We start from the raw sequence: 21781 nt of genomic DNA on the forward strand, positions 1-21781 counted from the left end.
AGCTTGAAGAGTCAAGGATGAGAAAGGAATTGGATTAACTGTGCCGGCTAATTAAGCTTCTGTTTGGGGAATACCCCCAGCATGATCCTAAAACACAACAGAGATAACCCTCCCATCAGCAGGCATGTTCAGGCGTGGAAGGGCAGCAGACCCGTTACAAGAAAATAATGCAAAGTTGTGACTCAAAGAAGACAGTTTACATTGCTCTGCCTAGAAGTAATAAGAAGCCATTCCAGTTATTGTAATTTCAGTTATTTCAACCTACCTTAAATACCTTTAGGAACGTCTGCTGTGTTACGACTCCTAAGTGCTGGCCATGTCAGCTTTGATTAGGGTAAGGAGATGTGGAAATATCCAGTCTTTGTTTATCTTCCTCCTCCTTCTCCCTGTGCTCACCCTGCTGGTCCACAGTGAAGCACGACAGAGCAGTCAAGGAGACAGCAGGAGTGGCGTTTTCAGATCGTGTACAGACACACACACACATACAAAGGCGTCCTTTTAATTAGCTTGTTCCAACAACCAGCTCTGGCTAATAAATCAAGTGGCTGAAATCACCTCCTGTGCTGCGACGCTCCAGATGAGAAGATGCAGAGACAGAGGGAGCCCGATTGTGAGTGTGAAGGAGGAAGAGTGTGTGAGGGAGGCAGTGATGGAGAGCACGGAAAAAAGGGAAGGAAGGGAGGGCATGCGTTATGTGTGTCAGCTCATTTGTATTCAAAGCCTGTTTGCCTCTCCATCTTTCTCTTTCACACTCCCTCCATCCTTCTCTCTCTTCATCTCCCCCCTCTGCATCTCTCCATTCAGCCCTGCCCTTTCCTTTCCTGGGAACCTGGCTTGAACATTACAGTAAAGAGGAGCGAAAGGATGCTGCAGACCAAAGAGATGGTGTCTGAAGTGTGAGAGTCCTTCAGTGGAGCAGGATTTGGAAGTGGGTCAGCGATAGATGACTATTAATAGGCCCGACAGGAGAGGATGCAACATCTCAGGTCAGAATTTATCACAAAGACAAAGACCAGGCTGCTGTCTTTGTGAGAAATATATATATGTATATATATCTTTTTTATTTAAGCTGATAGAAGGGGAGGGCAAAGGGGTGCGGGGTTGCTCGGTCTCGCCCCCAACTCAGAGGTGAATTTCCAATGACCCCTGCTGCTCTGCAGAAACTACAGTGGGGCAAAAATGTATTTAGTGAGCCACCAATTGTGCAATTTCTCCCACATAAAAAGATGAGTCACTTTCATCATAGGTATACCTCAACTATAAAAAAACAGAACGAGAAAAAAAAATCCAGAAAATCACATTTTAAATTGAACTGAATTTTAAAGAATTTGTTTGTAAATTGCGATGGAAAATAAGTATTTGGTAAATAAAAAAAGTTAAACTTAATACTTTGTTAATTACCCTTTCTTGGCAGTGACAGCAGTGAAATGTTTTCTATAAGTCTGCACAGGGTTTTCACAAACTGTTGCTGGAATTTGGGCCCATTCCTCCAAGTAGATCTCCTCTAGAGCGGTGATGTTTTTTCGGCTGTTGCTGGGCAACACCGACTTTCAACTCCCTCCAAAGATTTTTCTATAGTGTTGAGATCTGAGGACTGGCTGGGCCACTCCAGGACCCAACATTACTCCTGCTGGTTATAGGTAGGGCTGAAAGCTAGCCTAGCTAGTATTTTGATCCATTCAGGCATCTCTGAGTACGGTATTCCTCTAAAAACCTGCTCTCTGAGCACCAGCCCTTCCCAACCCACGAAAACAAGTGGATTCTCACATTGGGATATAGACCCAGGCTAACACACACACCCACTTTCTCTGCTGAGCTAGCTGTGTTTGGCATAAATACTTTCATTTTATAAGCACAATAAGCATATCTTTGCAAAAGTTTGGATGCTGTTCGTTCTTGTGGGCAAAATGCAGAAACGCTGCCAAGGCCGGCTCGAGGTTGACATGATGAAATGGGCGCCACCCACACAGAGTGAAAGGCGGTGCAAAAACAGCTGAAAATCAGGGGAAATCTTTAGCGTGTATTCAGACTGGACACATTTGGTATGCTTAAAGTGAACCAGAGTTTGTTTCCCCCCTTTAATCCAAGCAAATTTTCAGTCTAAATACAAACAAGCGTACCCTGGTCCAGGACCAGGAACCACTCTCGTACCCATCTTTTGAGTGTGCTCAGTTCATTTCCGATCAGACTGAGCTCCGGTTCGCTCTGAGATTCCTCACTCTAAATGTCCTCCGTGCTGAAATTGATCAGTGAAATATAAAGTTTGAATAAACGAACTATCCCAAAAAAGGATTGCAAAACTTAGGACTTCCATTTCTCTCATCACTTTGCCTCACCTTATAATTCCAAGGCCAATGAGTGAAGAGATCTTTAGTCATGTGGTTTTTTTCACAAGCTTTGGTTCTGAACAGAAATGTCAGGTTGATGGCAGTCTAAATATAGACCAAACACAAGATTCAGGACTTGATTGAGTGGACTGGGTCCAGACCAAATATTTTTTCTAGTCTGAATGCACCCTTAACTATTTTTCCCTTCTGGGTCAGATATTGTTAGGACTTTCCTCTCCCAGTCCAACATCAACATTTGTTGGAGTAAAAAGGAGACGTCAGCGTCTTACTCCAGCCATGAAGCGGCGAGCTTCTCACACGTGGGAGCGGCGACGGAGGAAGCCATTGTGGGAAATCAGGGCTGGTGATTTTCCAGAGGAGCTGTGGATCCAACAATTCCACATGACACGCCCAACTTATGATGAGCTGTGTGACACTGTGGGATCTCTGGTGGCGCCCGCTGTGCAGTGACCAAGGATGCCAGTTCCTGCCAAGAAGCGCATCGCCATCTGGTTGTTGGTCACGTGACTAATTTAATTTGAAAAAATGTTTCTATTGCAGTTTTGCAAAACATGTCCATTTTGACACACATCAAAAACCTCAGTTCTCCCTTAAAAATAGTCCCAAAAACTAATATCAGATATGTGGCTGTATTTTTATGTTATAACATTTTTTATAAATCATTAATATCTTATTTAGTTCTCACTTAAACTGGATCAATAAAAAGTTGAAAGATTAAGTAACGTAAAAACTATCTGGCAGCATTATGATTACTTTACTAAAAATTTTGTTTTCATTTAAAACCTTTTCGATTCAAAATGAGTGATTTTCCGATCTGACAACCATAAGACAATAATCAGGACACAGAACAGGGTACGCTGTTTAAAAAAAGCAGCATCATCGCTCTAAAAGAATGAGCTAAACCGGGAAAGATGAACTGCGACGTAGAAAGGGAAGACTGTCCTCTGTTCTGTTTGACAAAGATTTTAGATGGTTTCAGATCGGGACACAGACTGCAGAAGGGGGGAATAAACTGTCACGTCTTGATCGTGTGGCCAGATTAAAAAGAAAAAAAAAACACGGGTCTCTACTATTGTTCAGTGGGCCGGACCAAACAAGGAGACGGGCCGGATCCAGCCCGCGGATATATATTTTTACATTCCTACTTACCATTTGGGATTTAAGGATAACTTAGAATGTAAGATTCTGCAAAATATGTAACCTGCAAAAGTTTCTGGTCATAGTGGCAATGTTCAGCACAGGCTTTTTGCTGGCTTGGAACATATTGTGACTGTTATGAATGCATATTTTTCATTTATTATTTAATTCAACCATGTCGCATCTCGCTGCAGCATCAGATCTGACTGCCTCAGCCTTCGTTATCTAAATTTGTCTCATTGCATTGCCCCGTCCGCTCCGATGGCATGAAGAAGAGGGCAGGTATACCTCTGGCAGCCCAGAGTCCCAGGGGCATTAAATGAATCAAGAGACTGCTTTCAGCTAACCCAGCTTTTGGCCCCATTTGCCATGCGCTCTCTTCATTAATATCACATTACATCAGAGACATTAGAAGCTGCTGAATCCATTTTATCCACACAATTTCTGACCTATATTTTCCGAATGACAGGTCTATTGACGGGACAATGATTATCTGAATTTTGGTTAAAAACTAAGAGAAGAAGAATCAAGCATTTCCCCAAATTTTCAGCTGTTGAAACCATTCATGGTCAAGCTCTCTGAATTAGCACCTCATTGGGTTCTGCCCCTCCTCCAGAGTTAAGAGTGCTCTTCTTGGCTTGCTCACATCTCAGAGGGATTGTCACGACGATCGATTAAATATGACCTGAGTTTCTTGGAACTGAGAAATCGGCTTTTTCCTGTAGCCATTATAGTTTACAGCACACTGGATGTACGTCCCGGGGGTCTACTTTCCTTGCAGTCCATATTCTGGTGCATCCGAATGTCTAACCCCCACCCACCCACTCACCCACTCCCCCTTCTTCAGCAGTTTGTGGCATCTCCAGCTTATAGCCAAAAACTCCTTTCGGAAATCTCAGTGCAGATAGCTGCAAATGAGCAGCGTGACAAAGGAAAACTTGCCTTTGCGCATCCAACCATGCAAAGAAGCAAATGTTAGTCAGTGGGAAGTAAGTGTGCCTTAAAGCATTTTACTCATTCATGAACGCCGTGGAGCAAGAGTTCATGTAAAGCAAGCTGCATGCATCAATGTAAGAATCCTCAGTGCTGCTTTGTGTAACCCTTTTAAATAATTAATTGGATCAATTTAGGGTCACTGGTTCTTTTTAGCAGTTCTAATGCAAATGTGGGATTATTGTAATAATTCCAAAGTAGAAATGTTTCTATTTAACACAAAAACACAATTTTGAGACAAGTTGGATGCTCTTCAAATCTCCCCCTGAGGCAAAGAGAGTCAGAGAAAAGTGACCGCTAGATGTAACATCTATGAACGCACAAGACTCGATGGTGAACTGAGAAAAACAAAATAAATGACTTTCATTCAGTCCACGTCGGTCAGTAAGGCTCTTCTGCATTCTTTCAACTGAGATTTTCTAAACTGATTTTCAGGGCTGGACAGGACAAAGTGCATATGCTGCAATTCAAGAGGCAAACCCCTCCCTTCCCAAAATAATCATCCTGCTCCCCAAACACAAACTGGACTCCCCCTTGCATCATTCTGTCAGCAGCTCCAGCTGTGATCTGCGGGAAGGGCTCATTAATCAGCTTTGCAACAAAGAACCAGATTCCTACACATCCACAGTCCTTTGTGTGCAACGCAGAAACGATGTAGAGCAGGAAAAAAATGCAGGATTTCTACGCTCTCGCTTTCTTTTACCATCATTCAAGTTTATGTCAGTTTTTTAAGCCTAAAGTAAAGCATCAGAGTCCAAAAAAAAAATTTTTCAAAGAGCACTGAACAGACCAGCTTTTTTATTCCTCAACGTTCAGGGCTGTTCTGAACTGATGGACACCACCAGAAGCAAATCCTAACTTCCAGGTTGGACCCAGGATCCCCAAAATAAATGTAAAAGCAAATTTACATTCTTGTTTTAACCTTTCCCAAGAATCTGTGCTGCTCCGTTCCACTAATGAAAAATGCCGTTACTGCCAAACATCATTATCATCAACACATGTGGGCTCTGCAAACACCAAGGGGGGGTGGGTTTATGGCAGGTGTTGTCCTCTCCCACCGTGATTGGAACATAAACTCCTCCTCGTGTATTAACATTCTCTGAATTTGGATTGGCCAGAGGTCCCCCCACTCATTTCCACGGAATACACTGAAGCCCTTCGCTCATTAGCTATAAAACCCTCAGGCAGAAAACGAAACGATGCACGTGATTATGAACACAGCAGATGGGGCCCCAGAGCTGACGGCACAGGTATAGAGCCGACGTTTTACTGGAACGATATTCTCATAGTGGTCACTCTAAGAGTCGCACGGAGGCAACCTTCGTGGAATTAATGGTAGAACAAAAAATGACAGTTGGCGAACATCCGTTGAAATATTTGTTGACCAATATGGGAACCTACCAGCTATCACCAAAGCTCCTGATATCAACACTTCAACACAGTGTAAACACCAAAACGTCTTTATTTTTTGGCTTCTATGGTTTGATGATTTATTTCCAAGACAACAGTACACAAGTAACTGCAAAAGTGTGAAAATTCTGAGAGTTTTCTACCAGTTTGAATTGAACCCAGGGGAATGTTCTGTTGTAAACGCAGGCGCTGTTTCACGTCCAGCTGGTTTTGACATCTTCATAGAGCTGCATGGGAAACCCTTCTCGGTTTCAAAGCTGTTTACAAAGCATGACGACTGTTGAGCACAGAGGTTCAGAGGGGATCATTTATGTTGGTTTTGAAGCGAGGGGACAAAGACATATTTGTAAGAATCACGGACTAATACTAACAAACACAGGATATTCTGATCCTATTCTGATCAAGTAAAAAACAGATGCATTTGGGTGATTGGCTAAGGTTACCAAAAGATTATTTCTTTGAATGGTTTGATAGCAAGCAAACACCTTATTTGCAAAAACAGCAGAAGTCCTTGTTTTTTTTTTAAATAATGTATTTTCTTCACAGACTAAACATGTTTTCTGGGTTAAAACCCATAGAAAAAGACTACCTCTATCTAGAGTTTTGACAGTTTTGAGTCCAGATTGGTTTTTATCTAATAAGTCCGTCAAGCTTCAGCCGATGGTGTTAGCAGGTTAATAACTGCATTACGGTGCTGCGTGGTACCTGGACTACCGCGTCAACTTCCTCACCCTGATAAATTCCTCCAGAATCAAATAAGTCACACACCAAACAATTCCTTTTTCTCTGACTTCACTCTCAGCCACACACCAGGGGGTATTCCAGAAAGCATGTTTAAACTACCCTGACGTTAACCCTGAACTCTGGCTGAAATCTCCCTGAACTTGCTCACTCTGGGTGTGTCTGTTCCAAAAGACCGGATATGAGTTAGCGTAACCAAGCTCGACTTGGTAACCCTTGGTTTTAATGCGCCTGCGCGCCAAGTACATAAAGACATTCTCAATGGATCACCGATTTCCGGAGTCACCATGGAAACGCGTGGAGAAAAAAAGAGAGCGCTATATTTCAGTGAGATGGAGTTGGAGATTTTAATGACGGCATATAAAGATTATAAGACCATTAAAAAGTAATACAACTGCATCAGCAAAAGAAAGAGTTTCTGCTTGGAGAAAAAGAACAGATGAGTAAACGCACAAGTTTCTATTTCATTTCTACTTTCATTGTGACACATATATATATATGACTTCTCCAACTTATCCAACTTCAATGAATTAATTCAATTGGTAAAAAGTACTTGAGTTAAATTTCTTCAACCTAATTTCTTATGTCTATCCAATTCAATATCTATTTTTAAAACTAAAATGTACATATTTATCAAACTAAATGTCATATTACTCCAATTCCATTCAATTGGCTGGAATGAAACATTTTGATTATGCAAAGCTATCTAAAATACCGTAAACAGCGGTAGAAGAAGAATTAAGTACCCGTTCACTCATAATTTTCTAAATATGTGTGCCCAGTGCTTTATTCTTGGCCGCACAGACCCAGAAGAAGGATGAGGTTAGTATGTCCCAACAACATTTAGCTTTGGATGCACTTAGAATCAGTGCGGGCAATGATGTAAACATGTGGGAATAAGATCAGCCTTTATTTTGTCTGCACACGATTGGAAACACAAATTCACTTGATTGTTTACACGGTTTCTCAGGTCTGCATGGAGCGGCATTTCTGCATTTCAAAAGCCGCCTTCGCCAGCTCACACTCCATCCCAAGGCCGATTCTCTGCTCGGAGAACAAAAAAAAATGGGAGAAAAGGGGAGTTAAGGAAGTAGGAGGGGGTAGACACACGAAAGGGCAAAAAGTTCCTGGAGGTTTATCATTATTCCTGACAGATGTCAGTCAAAACAGGGGGGCCTGTCTACACACACACACACAAGTCTTACAAACATACCTGTTGGTTCCAAAAAAACCTTCACAGCCGTATATATCAACACGTACACAATACAAATCACATACACACACTTATGCGCGTCGGAAAAGTGAATACATTGATGAGGAGTGAGCTGATGTGCTTGGAGTGTTTCTGCTTCAGAGGAGTGAGACTGGGAGGAGCCCAGGGTTTGTCGACATTTCAAGGATCCAGATCCCTGCTCAGGGCTGCAGAGACTGAGACACCCACATGCTGATGCACAGCGCCTCATTAGGCAGGACACGCAACCACGAGGGCGGAGGACCGAGAAGGGATGGGTGGGAGGATGAAAGAGATGAGGGGGATAGATCCCAGAGCTCCATGTGGAGGGATTTCTTTTTAAGAAGAGATCCTGCAGAGTCAGTACCTTCAGCTGGAGGTTCACAGAGCGCATGCGTGGGGCTGGGAAAGAGGGTTGAACAACGGTGGCAAATCCTGAATGTGGCTCTCACTGATAATAAGGACGTGAACTGCCCACAGCTGCTTAATGTGTTATCATGATTAGCCATGGCTGACCAAGCAGACATGAGTGCAAAGAGGAGTCAAGAGGCTAAAATGTCTTCAGTGAGCCCCAGAGAATGATCTGCCATTTTTTTTCTTTTTTTCATGTTTACAGCACAAAAAATCACAGCATAGAAAAACTGATCTCCATGTAAAAAGGAAGCCTTCTAAAATCATTTAAAATTCAGTTTAGACCAGCAGCTACAATCCTCTCCTCAGCTGTTTGTCAACAACAGGCCCTTGTGGTTTGACACATGAGGCAGCAGAAATGTGTGGGAGCAGTTCTCCTCATTTACAAAGCCAACTTTGTTTGTTGAGGCTTGCTGAAGGCCATGATCACAGCACAGAGGTCAGCTTTGGGTCCTAAAGGAAGAGTTTGGAACAAACACTGAAGAACATGAAATGCATGCTGCAATGAAAGACCGTAGGAGCTGCAGTGTAATTCAACACATTTCAGAGGTTTTCTGACATTAAACGGCCTATATCATGCTTTTCCTCAGGCTTTCAGAGTAAACCATTTTCATATCATAATATATTAACGTTGGCACACTGAGGAACATATTTTTAAATGAATTATTAGTCATTTTTGCAGCTCATTTTCTAACCCAGAGGTAAGCCGACCTGATCTCTAAGGCCCCGCCTTTTGCTCCTTGTGGCTGCTGCCCATTTCAAGATACGTTTTGATGAATGTCACGCTCTGAAGTTTCTGATTTCACCTATCGTTGGGCTTTTTTGGGGGGCCATAGTCATCCAGAGCCGGCCTGTATCTGTGTTTTACCAACAAAAACAAACATCATCAGAACTTTTGCAAAGATGGATGTGCATATTGTGCATATAAAATGCATTTGTTTTTGCAGATCACCGCTAGTTGTGCGGAGAAGGTGTGGGTGTGTGTTGGCCTGGGGGCGGTGCTGACAGCACAGACTCTTCCTGGAAGGGGCTGTTCACCACTTTGTGACATCATAATGTGAGAACCCACTCGTTTTTGTGGGTTTGGAGGAGCTGTTACTCAGAGAGCAGATTTTTAGTGTAATGCTTAGAGATGCATGAATGGAGCAAAATACCGCCTAGGGGTAATTTTTTTGTTTTTTTGTGAAGAGTTAACATTATAATACACTTCAATGCTCAAAAATGAAATTTTGCACAAAATGTGCCCTTTAAAATGTCCGGGAAAAAGAGTGATTTTGTTTGCTTTGCCCTTAATGTTGGAAATTTCCCAAACTTCAAAAGTATCCTTTGGTTAGTCCCATTGATTTTATATGAGAACTTGAAAGAGTAACCCCCAACGCCCGATGTTCCAAACAGGAAGCTCCAAGCTAGCTCCAAGAACCCAAACTCCCATAGATTTCTAATGTGAAATAAACAGCTTAACTCAGTCATTGTCAGAATAACCATTCATGTTCTTTATAGTCCTCTTTTTTACATCTTTCTGTAGTTTGAGTTATTCAAGTAAATAAACTGGCCGATCAGATGCTGCAATAAAAGACGGTGGAGCTGGTTGATTGAAGCTGGTTGATTAAAGCTGGAAGTAAGCCATTTTCTATGGGTCAAATCACGCTCACTAAGTCCAGTTCTCTTATACAGTCAATGGCTAATACACCTTAACCCTGGCCATAACTGTAAGCAGTGCAGTTGAACTAAAGCAGGATACTTTTTAATAATAATGAACAGTAATGCACAACTGCACAATTTGAAAAAAGGTTTCCAGTTAAGAACAACATCTTAAAACTAAGTTTATCAAAATGTTTATGCCAAAAAGTGAGCAGACTATGACCCCCCAAAAAAGATAAGATAATAAGTGAAATTGAAAACTTCAAAAAAGTACTTGGGGACTTGACTGAGAGCGTGGCAGTCATCAAAATTCTACAGAAGCCTAACTTGATCTTGACAAACCAGTTGCAAAACTAACTGAAGGTCATCATTTACATGTGGATGTATATGAATCTCTTTTACTCATGACTAGTCATCTTAAGTATGATATCTATGTAAATATGAAGATCTCTTTTTCTTTTCAGGCTTCTTTTGTAATTTTTGTTTTGATAGCTTGAAATAAATAAATTCAAACCCAATCAATAAAACAATACAATGATTTTAACATGTGTGCTTGTGTTCAAATATAAAAGCAACCATAGTGTTGCTAATTTTCATCCCCTGATGATTTGACGGTTGGCACTTCTGTGTCTTCAGAAGAACGCTATTGTGCATACCAAAGGAGAGTCCCCGATTGGTTAAAAGTAAACTGGCTTAACTTAAATGCTCGCACAATTGCCAGGCGGCCTACTTGTTCAATTGTTTTGTACAAATAGCCCACAAACTGACATAAATAACATGTGATGCGTGAACGCAAGAGTTTTGAAGGTGGAAGCCCTAAACGCGCTTATGCATGCATTTACCTAGACTTTTCATTTTGACGTGGTCGCTCGTAGCACATTTCTGAGCCCGGTATAAACATAGCATCAGGGTAAGTAAGGGGGCAATACATGAGATGCAGACATATCTCACAGATTTCTCTTCTTTTTTTACCCCCCCCTAATACTGCACACTGCACAGGAAGCCTGTTAAGGCTGTTCAAGGGAAAGGTGCGTGCTCTTTGTGCAACCATTGCATGAAACCTGACTGTTTAAATGAGAAAGTTAGGCAATCAGTGTGTAGCTTGCTTCCTTTAGGCATCTCACAGGTGAATATATCACAAGCACATCCCTGGGGTGAAGCATGTAAACAATCAGATAGGAGCCAACCCACTCACATTACTAATGGCTAGAGTGTGGCGTAGGGATACCATGTGACAGCGTCACCTGTGTGTCATGGGGTGCGTGTATATTACATTATCTTTACTATAGATTACTGATACACATACCACATGCTCGAAAATGGTACGTTCCATTTTCACAACATCCCTTAAGGTGGTTGAATGAGCCACAAGAGAACTGCAAGACGCACCTGCGCCCCCTCTACAACTCTCTATGGGCCTGGACAACGCAAAAAAACTGACCCGTACAGGTCAACTCAAGGGTACATGTTACTAAGGCTTAACACAGTAGGCCACATCAAAAATATTAAATAAATGGCAGAAGTCGGAAAGGTGGTTCTCCTCCCAAAAGTGGCAAGATGCACCCCACCTCTGCCCAACAGTGGATAGATCAGTTTCTTTAACACTGTGACTATGCAGGTATAGAAAATGGATGGATGGAAGTAAAAACCTCCAGTAAAATAGTCTAGGAGGTACGTTTCAGGCTCCACAGGCCTGGCTGAACATGCTAAAGTCCAAGACATGGTGGTTGGACAGAAAACTGAGCATGAACCATTTGCAGGGGAAACCTCCATGACTGAAAAAAAACACAAGAAAATAAAAAATCATGGTTAAGCACAGAAACATGAACAACAGCAAAGATAAACAATCTTCTGATAAACAAAAACAGAAAAATAGGGTGAAACTCCCAACAACACATGCTGAACCATTACAGCTGACGATGATAAACCCTGTGGGAATGAAGGCAACTGTAAACAGAACAAAACAGTCTGCTGTGTCTCCCAACAGTTGTGTCTCTTGTGTTCCAAAGACCCAAATGGCTTTGACAGCGTAGCTCTGCATAAATGAGAGCAGGTTGGCTGATTCCTCAGTGGGTGAACGCTGACTCTAGCATCGGTGAATGTCTGAACTCAAAATCCAGCCCACATCAGCCCATATCCATCGTGGTTTAAAATACTCTCTGTAAACATGGCAGTATAGGATTTCAAAGAGACAACAGAGCTGTCTCTTTAATTGCTGTTTTCTGTTGTTGTTTTGCACAATTTTCTGAAGCTCTGTGTCCGTCAGAGCCATGGGGTAACCCTACTTACTAGAAACAATTATTCTTCTCTCTGTTTACCATCAAACACTTAATACGGTTGGAATTTCTCAAACCAAATCATGTTTATGGCCGATTTCCCTCACTACTCCCTAGCTCCTGGGACTACATAGTGCAGCTCTATCTAATCCCCTGGATTTAAGCGCAATTCAGTCACATGCTCACTCTTTTTTTAAGTTTTTTTAAACAGTAAATATGACGTCACCCATTTGCCGAGATAAAAACAAAATAAATGTGAACATTTTACAAAGACGAATAATGAATCCACTGTGTTCTGATGTTGGAAATGTGGATGCTTTATTAAAAAAATAAAATTAAATACATTCTTTTTCAAATGAAAATGTGTTGAAATCATTGACTGTATAGGAGAACTGGACTGCGTGATCCCTCACCCCTGGCATTCCTAATAGGGAGTACTTGTTGGCTCCAAGAAGCTAAAATCCCATTGACTGCCAGAGAAATAAGCAGCTGCTCCTCAGTCATTCTATTGGTCAGAAGAACCTGTTACCTTTTTGTGACATGTTCACAATAATCCTTTTTTTCCACAACATTTTTTTCTGTTTCGCAAATTATTCAATTAATAAGCTGATTGATCAGTTGCCTCAATTAAAGTCGGTGGTCTCACATTCAAAACGTTTGACCGATTCTCCCAAGCCCACTTTCAAGTGTTAGGGGTGTAGACCTCTAAAAAAACTCACTCCTGATATGGGAGAGTGGTAGCCTTAGAAAGCTGACTCAGACCAACTTGGACCAATAGCTGCTTATTGACGATTTCTGGTTCCAACATGGCAACATCCGTACTGCAAAAAAAATGGCAACTGAATTGACTTTCTTTCATTAAACCAGAACCAATGGGTGATGTCAAATTCATTAATCCAGTTATCACAAGTCAATGGTTAAAACCCAACGCATTGTGGTTTACATTAACCAATCTAATGATGTTTTGCAGCTAACCCTGCTTCAGTAGATGCTGATTAGCTGAAGCAGTATTGGCTCCAAAAGAAGCAGGAGGAACAGAGCTGATGACCCCCGCTGTAGACTGTGGGCCGTTTTTGTGACCGGTCTGGAACATCCTGTGATGCTTTTCATACGGAAATCCTGATTCCCAAACAGGAATATTTGGCTTGAATATTTCCATGCCTTCAAGGCACAGGAATGAGATCACCAGGGTTTATTTTTAAAGAAGACAAAAGTATGTCAGTGAAGCAGAACTGCAGTGCGATATGAAGAACAGAAAGACTGTAGGTCATTTGGAGACTAGAGCTATTTTCTTCTGCCAAAACGGCTGTCTCCCTCGATGATAATCATTTTCACTCATGATGTTGGATGAACTTTTTTAGCCCAGACAGTCACCAAGATCTGGTCAGCAGGAAAATAATTGAAAAGTTACCGAATCACAGAACAAGTGCCCGGAGGTGAACCTATATGGAAGGGAAACGTGCCATTAAGAAAAGGCTTCTGTAAAGCATATTTTGCATATATGCATGCATGATGGGCCTTTCCTTAGAATGGATAATGGGATTAGTTTTTGACCTTCAGTAAATTAAATCTCCCAAGACGGCCCAACAACCCATGAAATCCTATACTGCTGATCCTTGACTCCCTTTTCTTCCTGTGCTCTCAGGGGATGACAGATATCCGGGATGAAGGACAAAGAAACAGCAGAACTGTCAAGTATGTTTGAAGCTGGAGGAAACAAAAGGTTGCGATTTCTTGTATTTGCCAGTAAATTCTGTAATTTCCACACTATAAAGCACACTGAAAGCTTTAGTGTTTCCCAAAAAAAAGGCAGTCGGCTAATGTGTAGCGATGTCAGGCTGTTTTTGTGTTTTTTTTTTTACATATTGCTAACACGTTGGGAGTTCAGAGTCATTTTTACTTCTTTGGACTTGGCACATTTCTTCAGGGGGACTCTGAACCCTCTAAAGACACTGTGATGAGCTAAGCAGGCCTTCAGTGCAGAATGTAGAACACACACGTTTCAAATTATTATACAAACTGTATTTAAGTGTACAAAATGTCTTTGTTTTTCAATTAAACTCAAGGATGATCTCAGCCACCTGCAAGCCTTCAGTTAAAGGAAAAATGAATAAATATTGGTGATCCACATTATTGAGCAGACAAACATTTTCAAGTAATATGGCAAAGAAAAATGATCTCTGCTGCTGAAAATTGTTGAATGCCTTGTATACGGTATGGAACTTTGTATATTTCACAAAAACGTAAGCGTGATCATCGTACTATTAGTAGATTTGTGGTTGATTCAGGGCAAACACAGGTTCATGCAGATAAAAGGAGAATGAGGAAGGTTTCTACCTGATACATACATCAGAAGGAAGCAGCTGCTAAAATACCAATACAACGCGGCAAGCACAAATTTGAAGCTGCTGGTGTCTCTGGAGTTCCACCAACATCAAGGTGTAGGATCCTCCAGAGGCTTGCAGTTCAACGTAAACCTTCTATTTGGCCCCCCTAAACAACACTCACAAGCAGAAAGGGCTGCATGAAGACTCATTTTCAAACAGTCTTATTTACTGATAAGTGTCGTACAACCCTGGATAGTCCAGATGGATGGAGTAGTGGTTGTTTGGTGGATGGCCACCATGTTCCAACAAGGCTGCAATGTCAGCAAGGAGGTGGCAGAGTCATGGTTTGGGCCAGAATCATGGGGAAAGGGCCGGTCGGCCCCTCTAGGGTCCCTGAAGGTGTGAAAATGACCTCTGAAAAGTATGTGGACTTCCTGACTGACCACTTTCTTCCATGGTACAAAAAGAAGAACCGGGCTTTCTGTAACAAAATCATCTTCATGCATAATAATGCACCATCTCATGCTGCAAGGAATACCTCTGCATCATTGGCTGCTATGGACATAAAGTGAGATAAACTGATGGTGTGGCCCCCATCCTCCCCGGAACTCAACCCTACTGAGAACCTTTGGAGCATCCTCAAGCAAAATATCTATGAGGGTGGGAGGCAGCTCACGTCTAAACAGCAGCTCTTGGAGGCTATTCTGACATCTTGCAAAGAAATTCAAGAAGAAACTCCAGAAACTCATAAGTTCATTGGATGCAAGAACCGTGAAACTTTTGATTTCAGTAATTAGGATCTCCTAAAGCAGCAAGTTCAATAAATGACCATTTTCAGCTCTTTAGAATCTATCAAATGTTGTGGAACTCTGTTATGTGTAAAATTGTGGATTCATGTATTTAAAGATTTTTATTTTTGAAAAAAATCTTTAGGAGGTTTATTCAATAACATTTAATATTTCTTAAAGTAACAGAGCCAGTCAGACTTTGTTCTGTTTTCCAAATGTTAAAATGAGAATTTTAAAGATGTGGAAATCACTGATTCAAAGCTAAGAAGAAAAAAAGGGAATTCTGTCGTCCGTACAGTTTATCCCACAAATAGACCTTTTAGCAAAGATGTTTGAGTTTGATGTTTGAGTTTCTCAGATGTCATTTTTACGAGATGGTGCTTTCCTTTTCCTGAGATGAATAAACGAGTTATTTCAGGGAACGCAGAGACACAAAGCGCACAGACTCCTCATCTGGGTCATGTATATATAATAAAGTGGATCTAATGTTCTTGCCCTGAGCGGGTTCCGGTACCGACATGTCACGTTCTACCGGCAACTCAAGAAGCAGATCAGTGTGTGCTCAATTGGTAAATGTAAAAGATTTTCCCCAGAAATATGTGGGTGATCGCATGCAAGCCTACAGAATGCGTAGGCTGCTGATGTCCGTCACAGGAGAGGGGATCCTTTCAGAAACAAAAAGGCATTGTATTTAAATTAAACTTCTGTTTTACTCGGATATTTGTGGATTCTTTGGAGTTTAACACTGAAGTAAAGCTGCCTTCCTTGTGTCAACTGGATGATTGATGGGTGTTGGAGACTCAAGTTATGTGCAGAAATCCTCTGTCGGTCTCAATTTTCAGATCTGAAGAATTCTGCAGCTGTTCTTTGTGTTGAACTTATGTCATATATTGATGCTACAACATGCTGCCACTCGAGTTTTTTCTTGTTTTTTTTACCGTTGCGCTCAAACCAATGATTTCTCTAGGGTTTTACCTCTGAGCAGAAACCTCATATTCTACACTGACAGTTCCATAATTCATTATTGGCAAAACCAAAGCTGCTAATTAATCTCTGAATATTCATAAGAAGAGGACAGGAGACAACAGGCGTTCACACACAGCTGAGTGGAGGAAGATTAGAAGCATTTTAGGTTTTACAAATTCTGGAAATATTTCTCAAACCTGCAGATTTTAGCATTTGAGTGTATGATTATGATGTTAAATTTAAGCATTGACTATTCACATTACATGTTATGGAAATGTCATTAATTATTGAAACAAACACGGGAGATTGTAATTTTATTTGATTCCTATAAGGGTTAATTTATTACACTTTGGGCTAAGAGCTCGAACAGGAAGGTGTCCTTTCTTAAATTATTTGTATGAACTTCAAGAGGCAAAAAAAACAAAAAACAATCCAGATCATTTTCTGTCTTCAATATGAATTTTTGTCATATCCTTAGTCACAACTGCCAGATTGTGATATGTTGAAGGAGGCTGTTTGCAGGCGAAAAATGATCAAACCTGTATGGGGCATGCAGGTATAAAATATTATGGTTATAGACCATTTGATGAGCCTGTAGAGATAATATGTTTGTGCATATTTTATTTTTTGTATGGCCATGCTGCCGGCAACCGGTTGGAGCAAATCCTTATGCAACAAGTAAGGGGGTAGTAGGTGAGATGCAGGCATGTCGTTCAGGTTTTTCATTTTTTTTCAAACACCCCCAAAACCTGCAGACTGCACAAGGAGCTTGTTAGTTTTATTCATGTGCTAAGGGCGCGCTCCTTCCGTGCAGCTTGACTGTTAAAATTTGAAAATCAGACAATCAGAGCATACTTTTGTGGGCATTCTACGGGCATGTCACAGGCACTTACATGTCGTGTGCACACCCCATGCGTGCAGCATTTGTGCACGGTCAGTAAGGAGCTAGTACTCGCATCTTACTAACAACTAGAGTGGAGTAACGGCACCATTTGACAGCATCACTAAAATAAATAAATAAAAATAGATATGCGGTACTTACATGAGCCTGACGAATACTTCACGATACACTTACCACATGCATGACAATGGTACGCTCCATTTTCATGATGTCCAGTAAGGTGGCGGTTAAAGCCTCAAGGTGTGGAAGACACATCTACACTCACCATAAAGGCTGTGTCAGACTTCCGTACGTACAATTTGGCCACAGATGAAAACTTGTCATAGGTGAATATACGTGGAAAGAAGTGATAAAAGTTGTGGTTCTTTACACGAAATGCTCACAGATGTATCACGAATGAACCTTGTTAAAACCATGGAATGAATGTAAAAAATAAACCACCCAAAGAACAGGTAAACCTTTGTAAACCTTGAACATTTGAATATTCAGGGCAGTGAGCAGACGTCACATCTCATCAGCACCATGGTCAGCACCCGCCGTGGGGCCCTGCAATGCTTTGTTTCAATGAAAAAATCCCCTGAGTCCGTGTCACACAGCCGCTAGCTACATTTTGCGAATTTTTCACTGATGAAATTTCGGTATTTTGAGAAGCGTGCGATATATGTAATTCATGACTGTTTCTTGCGTGTGTCATTGATGTGCGCAGATGTCAGTGGAGGGTTTAGGCTGACACAGGTCTTTACGTAAATTCGGTTTTGACCTGTTCAAAACTTTTAGTCAGTTCACACATATGCGTAGTTCAAACGCAATTATTACGTGAATCACACGCAGTTGTGGGTGATTTTTGCAAGACGCATTTGCAAAATTTGTGGCTTTCCATGACCATTCCACGTGTGTCCACGTATGTCTAACAGACTTTACACGCATGTACAACCGATGTGAAACTTTTACATCGCAGATACGGCAAACATAGCACGTTAAAATTAATTAGTGGGCCTACGAATCATTGATAAATTGCTTGTATTCAGGGCAAGAAAAACTCCCATGTTTCTTGCACAACTCAAGTGCTGCTTTAGAGGACTATAAATTGGCAATCTGTCACCCCTCCAGCAGTCTATGCCGAGTGGGGGTCTATCCCTCCCAATGTGGTTTCTGCTCAGTGCTTGGAATGTCAAAGTGAAGACATTGAATGAAGCGCAGGCTTAAGCGTTCTTTGCATGGTTTATTTGTATGTGTTCCGTGGCTTTAACGTGGTTCCTTCATGACACGTCTTTGAAAATTTCACATAGCCACTGACCCGTCTTCCAAGCGGCCCCGGACACGGCCCGCGAGAAACTTATGCATGAACTGCAACCGACTAAATGTTCTGAACACCTCAAAAACGAATTCAAGTACAGACCCGTAAGCCGAAACCCTTGACGGACATCTGCACAGATCGACGATTGACGAACGGAAGAAACACTTATAAATTACGTATATCACACATGTGAGATAAAAGACAGAAGGTTTTTACTTGAACAATGCACAGATTACACAAATCGGCAGTGTGACACGGCCTTTGGATGCGGCTGCTCCTCTCTATGATCCTCTACCCCCAAAAACCTGCAGCTGAACCCCTTGAAACGGCATGGATCTGTCACTTCTCGCCTGGCTGATAATGCTGAAGACTGAGATGCAGATGGTCGTCTTGTCTCACCGAGCAGATGGAGATGGAGAGCAGATGGTTAACAAATAGGCTACTGTATTTACTGACATTTTTTTTTTATCTCATTGAGACCATTTGTATGGAGTTTTTGTGACCTCAAGAAATAAAAAATTGTCTTCATCCTTACATCCTTACAGTTAAAATGTTTTGGGCTCAGAAAGCCAATTTTTTTAAAAGACACAAACAGCTGAAGGAAATGCAAATAGAACATCAGATTCGAGGAAATGTGTGGAGTTAAACACTGCCAGCTTTGCAGGGCAGCTTTCAGCCTGCAGAGAAAACATGGGTGTCTTGTTTCAAATTAACAAGAACTTGACAGAGCTGCCCAGACAAACAAGGCAGTGGAGCACGCAGCAGCCATATGCAATAGCCTCGTCTGCTGGGGCTCTTGCTGTTGATCTGAGCCAATTATGAAGTGAGTCACTGTGACATGAAGCCTCTGAAGGAAGCCACAAACAAGGCTCGCAATCTGTGCTGTAAGATGAGAGCTCCTCCGAAACAAACCCACCTGACAAGAAAGAGGAGTGCAAGGCTGAGATGAAAGATGAAGATTCAAAGGAAACAGGAGTGCATGCTTGCACTGGGAGTCACTTATGAAACAGGATCAGGTAACGGTGTGAGGGAAGGAAACAGCACAGCAACATACCCAGACATACCCAGAAGCAATGGCTGAGCCAAAATTCATTCATTTAAGGGAGAAAAAACTGAAAGTTCAGACCATTCTGAACCTTCTTACTAGTTTCCTTCACCAGAGGTTTTTCTGGCATCTTCATCCCGATTAAGTTCTTTTCTGTAGAATGCACAGTTTGAGTATTCCTGGATCTTCAGTGAAGATACATTTAAGATCATTTGTTTTTCTGTCAAAGCCACAAACAAAATTAAACGAATCTATTTTATTTATTTATTTTGGAGTGAAGATGTTGGGTGTGCCTCCTCAGCGACTACTCCACACCTGCTCCTCATCATCACGTCACCTGCAGCTCATCACAGACACTATTTATTCTGGGATGGAACCTTCAGCAAATGCCAGATTATTTATCCTCATGAAATTCTGCCAGCCCGTTAGCAGCTCTCCTGTCCTCCAATCATCGCCTCTGCCTCATAATAATAAACCTGATCGCCCCTTTTTTTCGCGTCTGCGCTTGGATTCTTCAAAACCCCACCAGTTTCCATTAAAATAAGAAAAATATTAATTTTTATTGGCCTTAAACTTTTTTTGTCACGTGACAAATTCAGTGTTCCCCCGCATATTCATGTTTCAACATTTGCCCTTTCACATGTTCGCAGATGAGACTTTTGAGTCCAAAGGCGACGCTGCGAAAATTTCTGAGTGGGGACACGTAAATGAAGAGGACATCTGCTTCCTTACCGGCTGCCACGGAATATTTTACAACTGACTTACAACCGAAGTGCAGTGAACACAAACTGAGGTGAAATAAAAGGCACACTTGCTAATGTGACCCTCAAAAAGATGACAGTTCAAATCTTTAAATGGAGAAAATATGCAATCCACAACCCAAAGGATGTGATCCTCCCAATCACTGAGGTTGAACAACACTTGGGCTGAATCCTAATTGCTTCCCCACCCTACTGACTCCTCCCTATTGTTCCAATTGTAGGAGCATTTGAAGCTGTAGTGGTGTCCGAAAGTGTTTTTTTTTAGTTTTTTTTTTTTTTTAGGAGGAGCAGTAGCAAGTCAAAGCTACCTATCCCTCTGGCGGTAGGGTGATCCGCATCGCGCTGTGCCACAGAGACAAAACACATTTCTTTACGTTGGTGTGCTCTGAAGCACAAAAGTTTACATTTAAATGTACGTTTTTAAATCTATAAAAATGATATGTATTTTCTGAGCGCAGCCAGCAATGCGCTAACGTAGATGACAGCCAGCTATTGATGATGTCATCGAGTGGTTGTAATGTCCAAATTGGAAGGCACTACTTTTTCCATATCTCTCCAGTTGGATGGATGAATATCAGGATGGGGAGAAGACATGTAGGGGTTGGGAAAACAGTTTGGATTTGGCCTTAGTTACTGGTAAAACAATTTTTCTAGACATCTTGAACCATAAGCTGCCTTTCTGCACAGACTTGATCTTAGGAGTCTCCCAAAGAACGTCCTTTATTTTTACCTCAAATTTTAAAAAAATATGGAGAACGTAAAAGAAGCCAACTGGAAAACATTCGTCACATTGATAAACCTTTGACCATTTCATGTGGTGCCATTTCTTGACTTGACTTGAAGAACACAAAAGGCACTTTACAGGAGAAAAGTCCTCTTTTATGTACACCAAAGGACAGTTCAGGCAGGCCTTAAGACAAATTCATGTTGGTTTGTCCTGAGGAAAATGCAAAGCAGAAGGAAATCCTGTCTGTGAGTGTGATGTCCACATTTAGAGTCTACTGTCAGAAAAAGATTAGTTCCATCTCAAAGAACATTTGACCACTAAGAGCGGTGTTTTTCAGCTACTTGTTCTCTGTTTTTGACCAAAAAATGTTGCTACCCATGAACCCACACCAATGTTTTTATTTGATTATAACAGATTAAATTGTAAGAAATCCATTAATTCTCCTCTGTATTCACTTTAAGGAGGCCACTCATAGACCCACCCATAAATGTGGGGCTTGAACCTTTCCCCCACTCAGACTGATGAAGCTAATTGGATGGGTGATGAAACATTTCAAGAAGAGAAGACTGGAAGTGACTCAATGTAAACACATCACCTGGATAAATAAGAATCATCTTTGACAAAAACAAAATTCTTTCAAGCTTGCACACAGAAGTCTCTGGTTTGGAACTAATGCTGAAGATCTGTTGGATGTTAAGTAACACAAAATAAAATCTACATGGACAAACATTGACAGAGGGAATTAACGCTGCAGCTAAAGTGTATGTATTGCACCTGAGCA

At 41.4% G+C, this 21781-nt stretch overlaps 1 protein-coding gene across 5 annotated transcripts in view; it reads right to left on the reverse strand.

The window, feature by feature from the left end:
- plppr2a (phospholipid phosphatase related 2a) overlaps positions 1–693 on the reverse strand; it is a 70990-nt gene extending 70297 nt beyond the window's left edge. For 2 of the 5 annotated variants that reach the window (XM_078950823.1, XM_020705501.3), the window contains exons 1-2: positions 556–686; positions 266–397 (exon numbers count right to left, since the gene is read on the reverse strand). The gene's annotated coding sequence lies outside the window, so the exon portion shown is untranslated. Of the gene's footprint in view, positions 1–265 lie in introns of all 5 variants that reach the window. The other 3 variants (XM_020705500.3, XM_078950822.1, XM_011478601.4) reach the window with 3 other exon arrangements.
- Positions 694–21781: the final 21088 nt, after the last annotated feature.

Source organism: Oryzias latipes, chromosome 8, assembly GCF_053564925.1.
Source record: "Oryzias latipes strain Hd-rR chromosome 8, Olatipes_Hd-rR_3.1".
NCBI lineage: Eukaryota > Metazoa > Chordata > Actinopteri > Beloniformes > Adrianichthyidae > Oryzias > Oryzias latipes.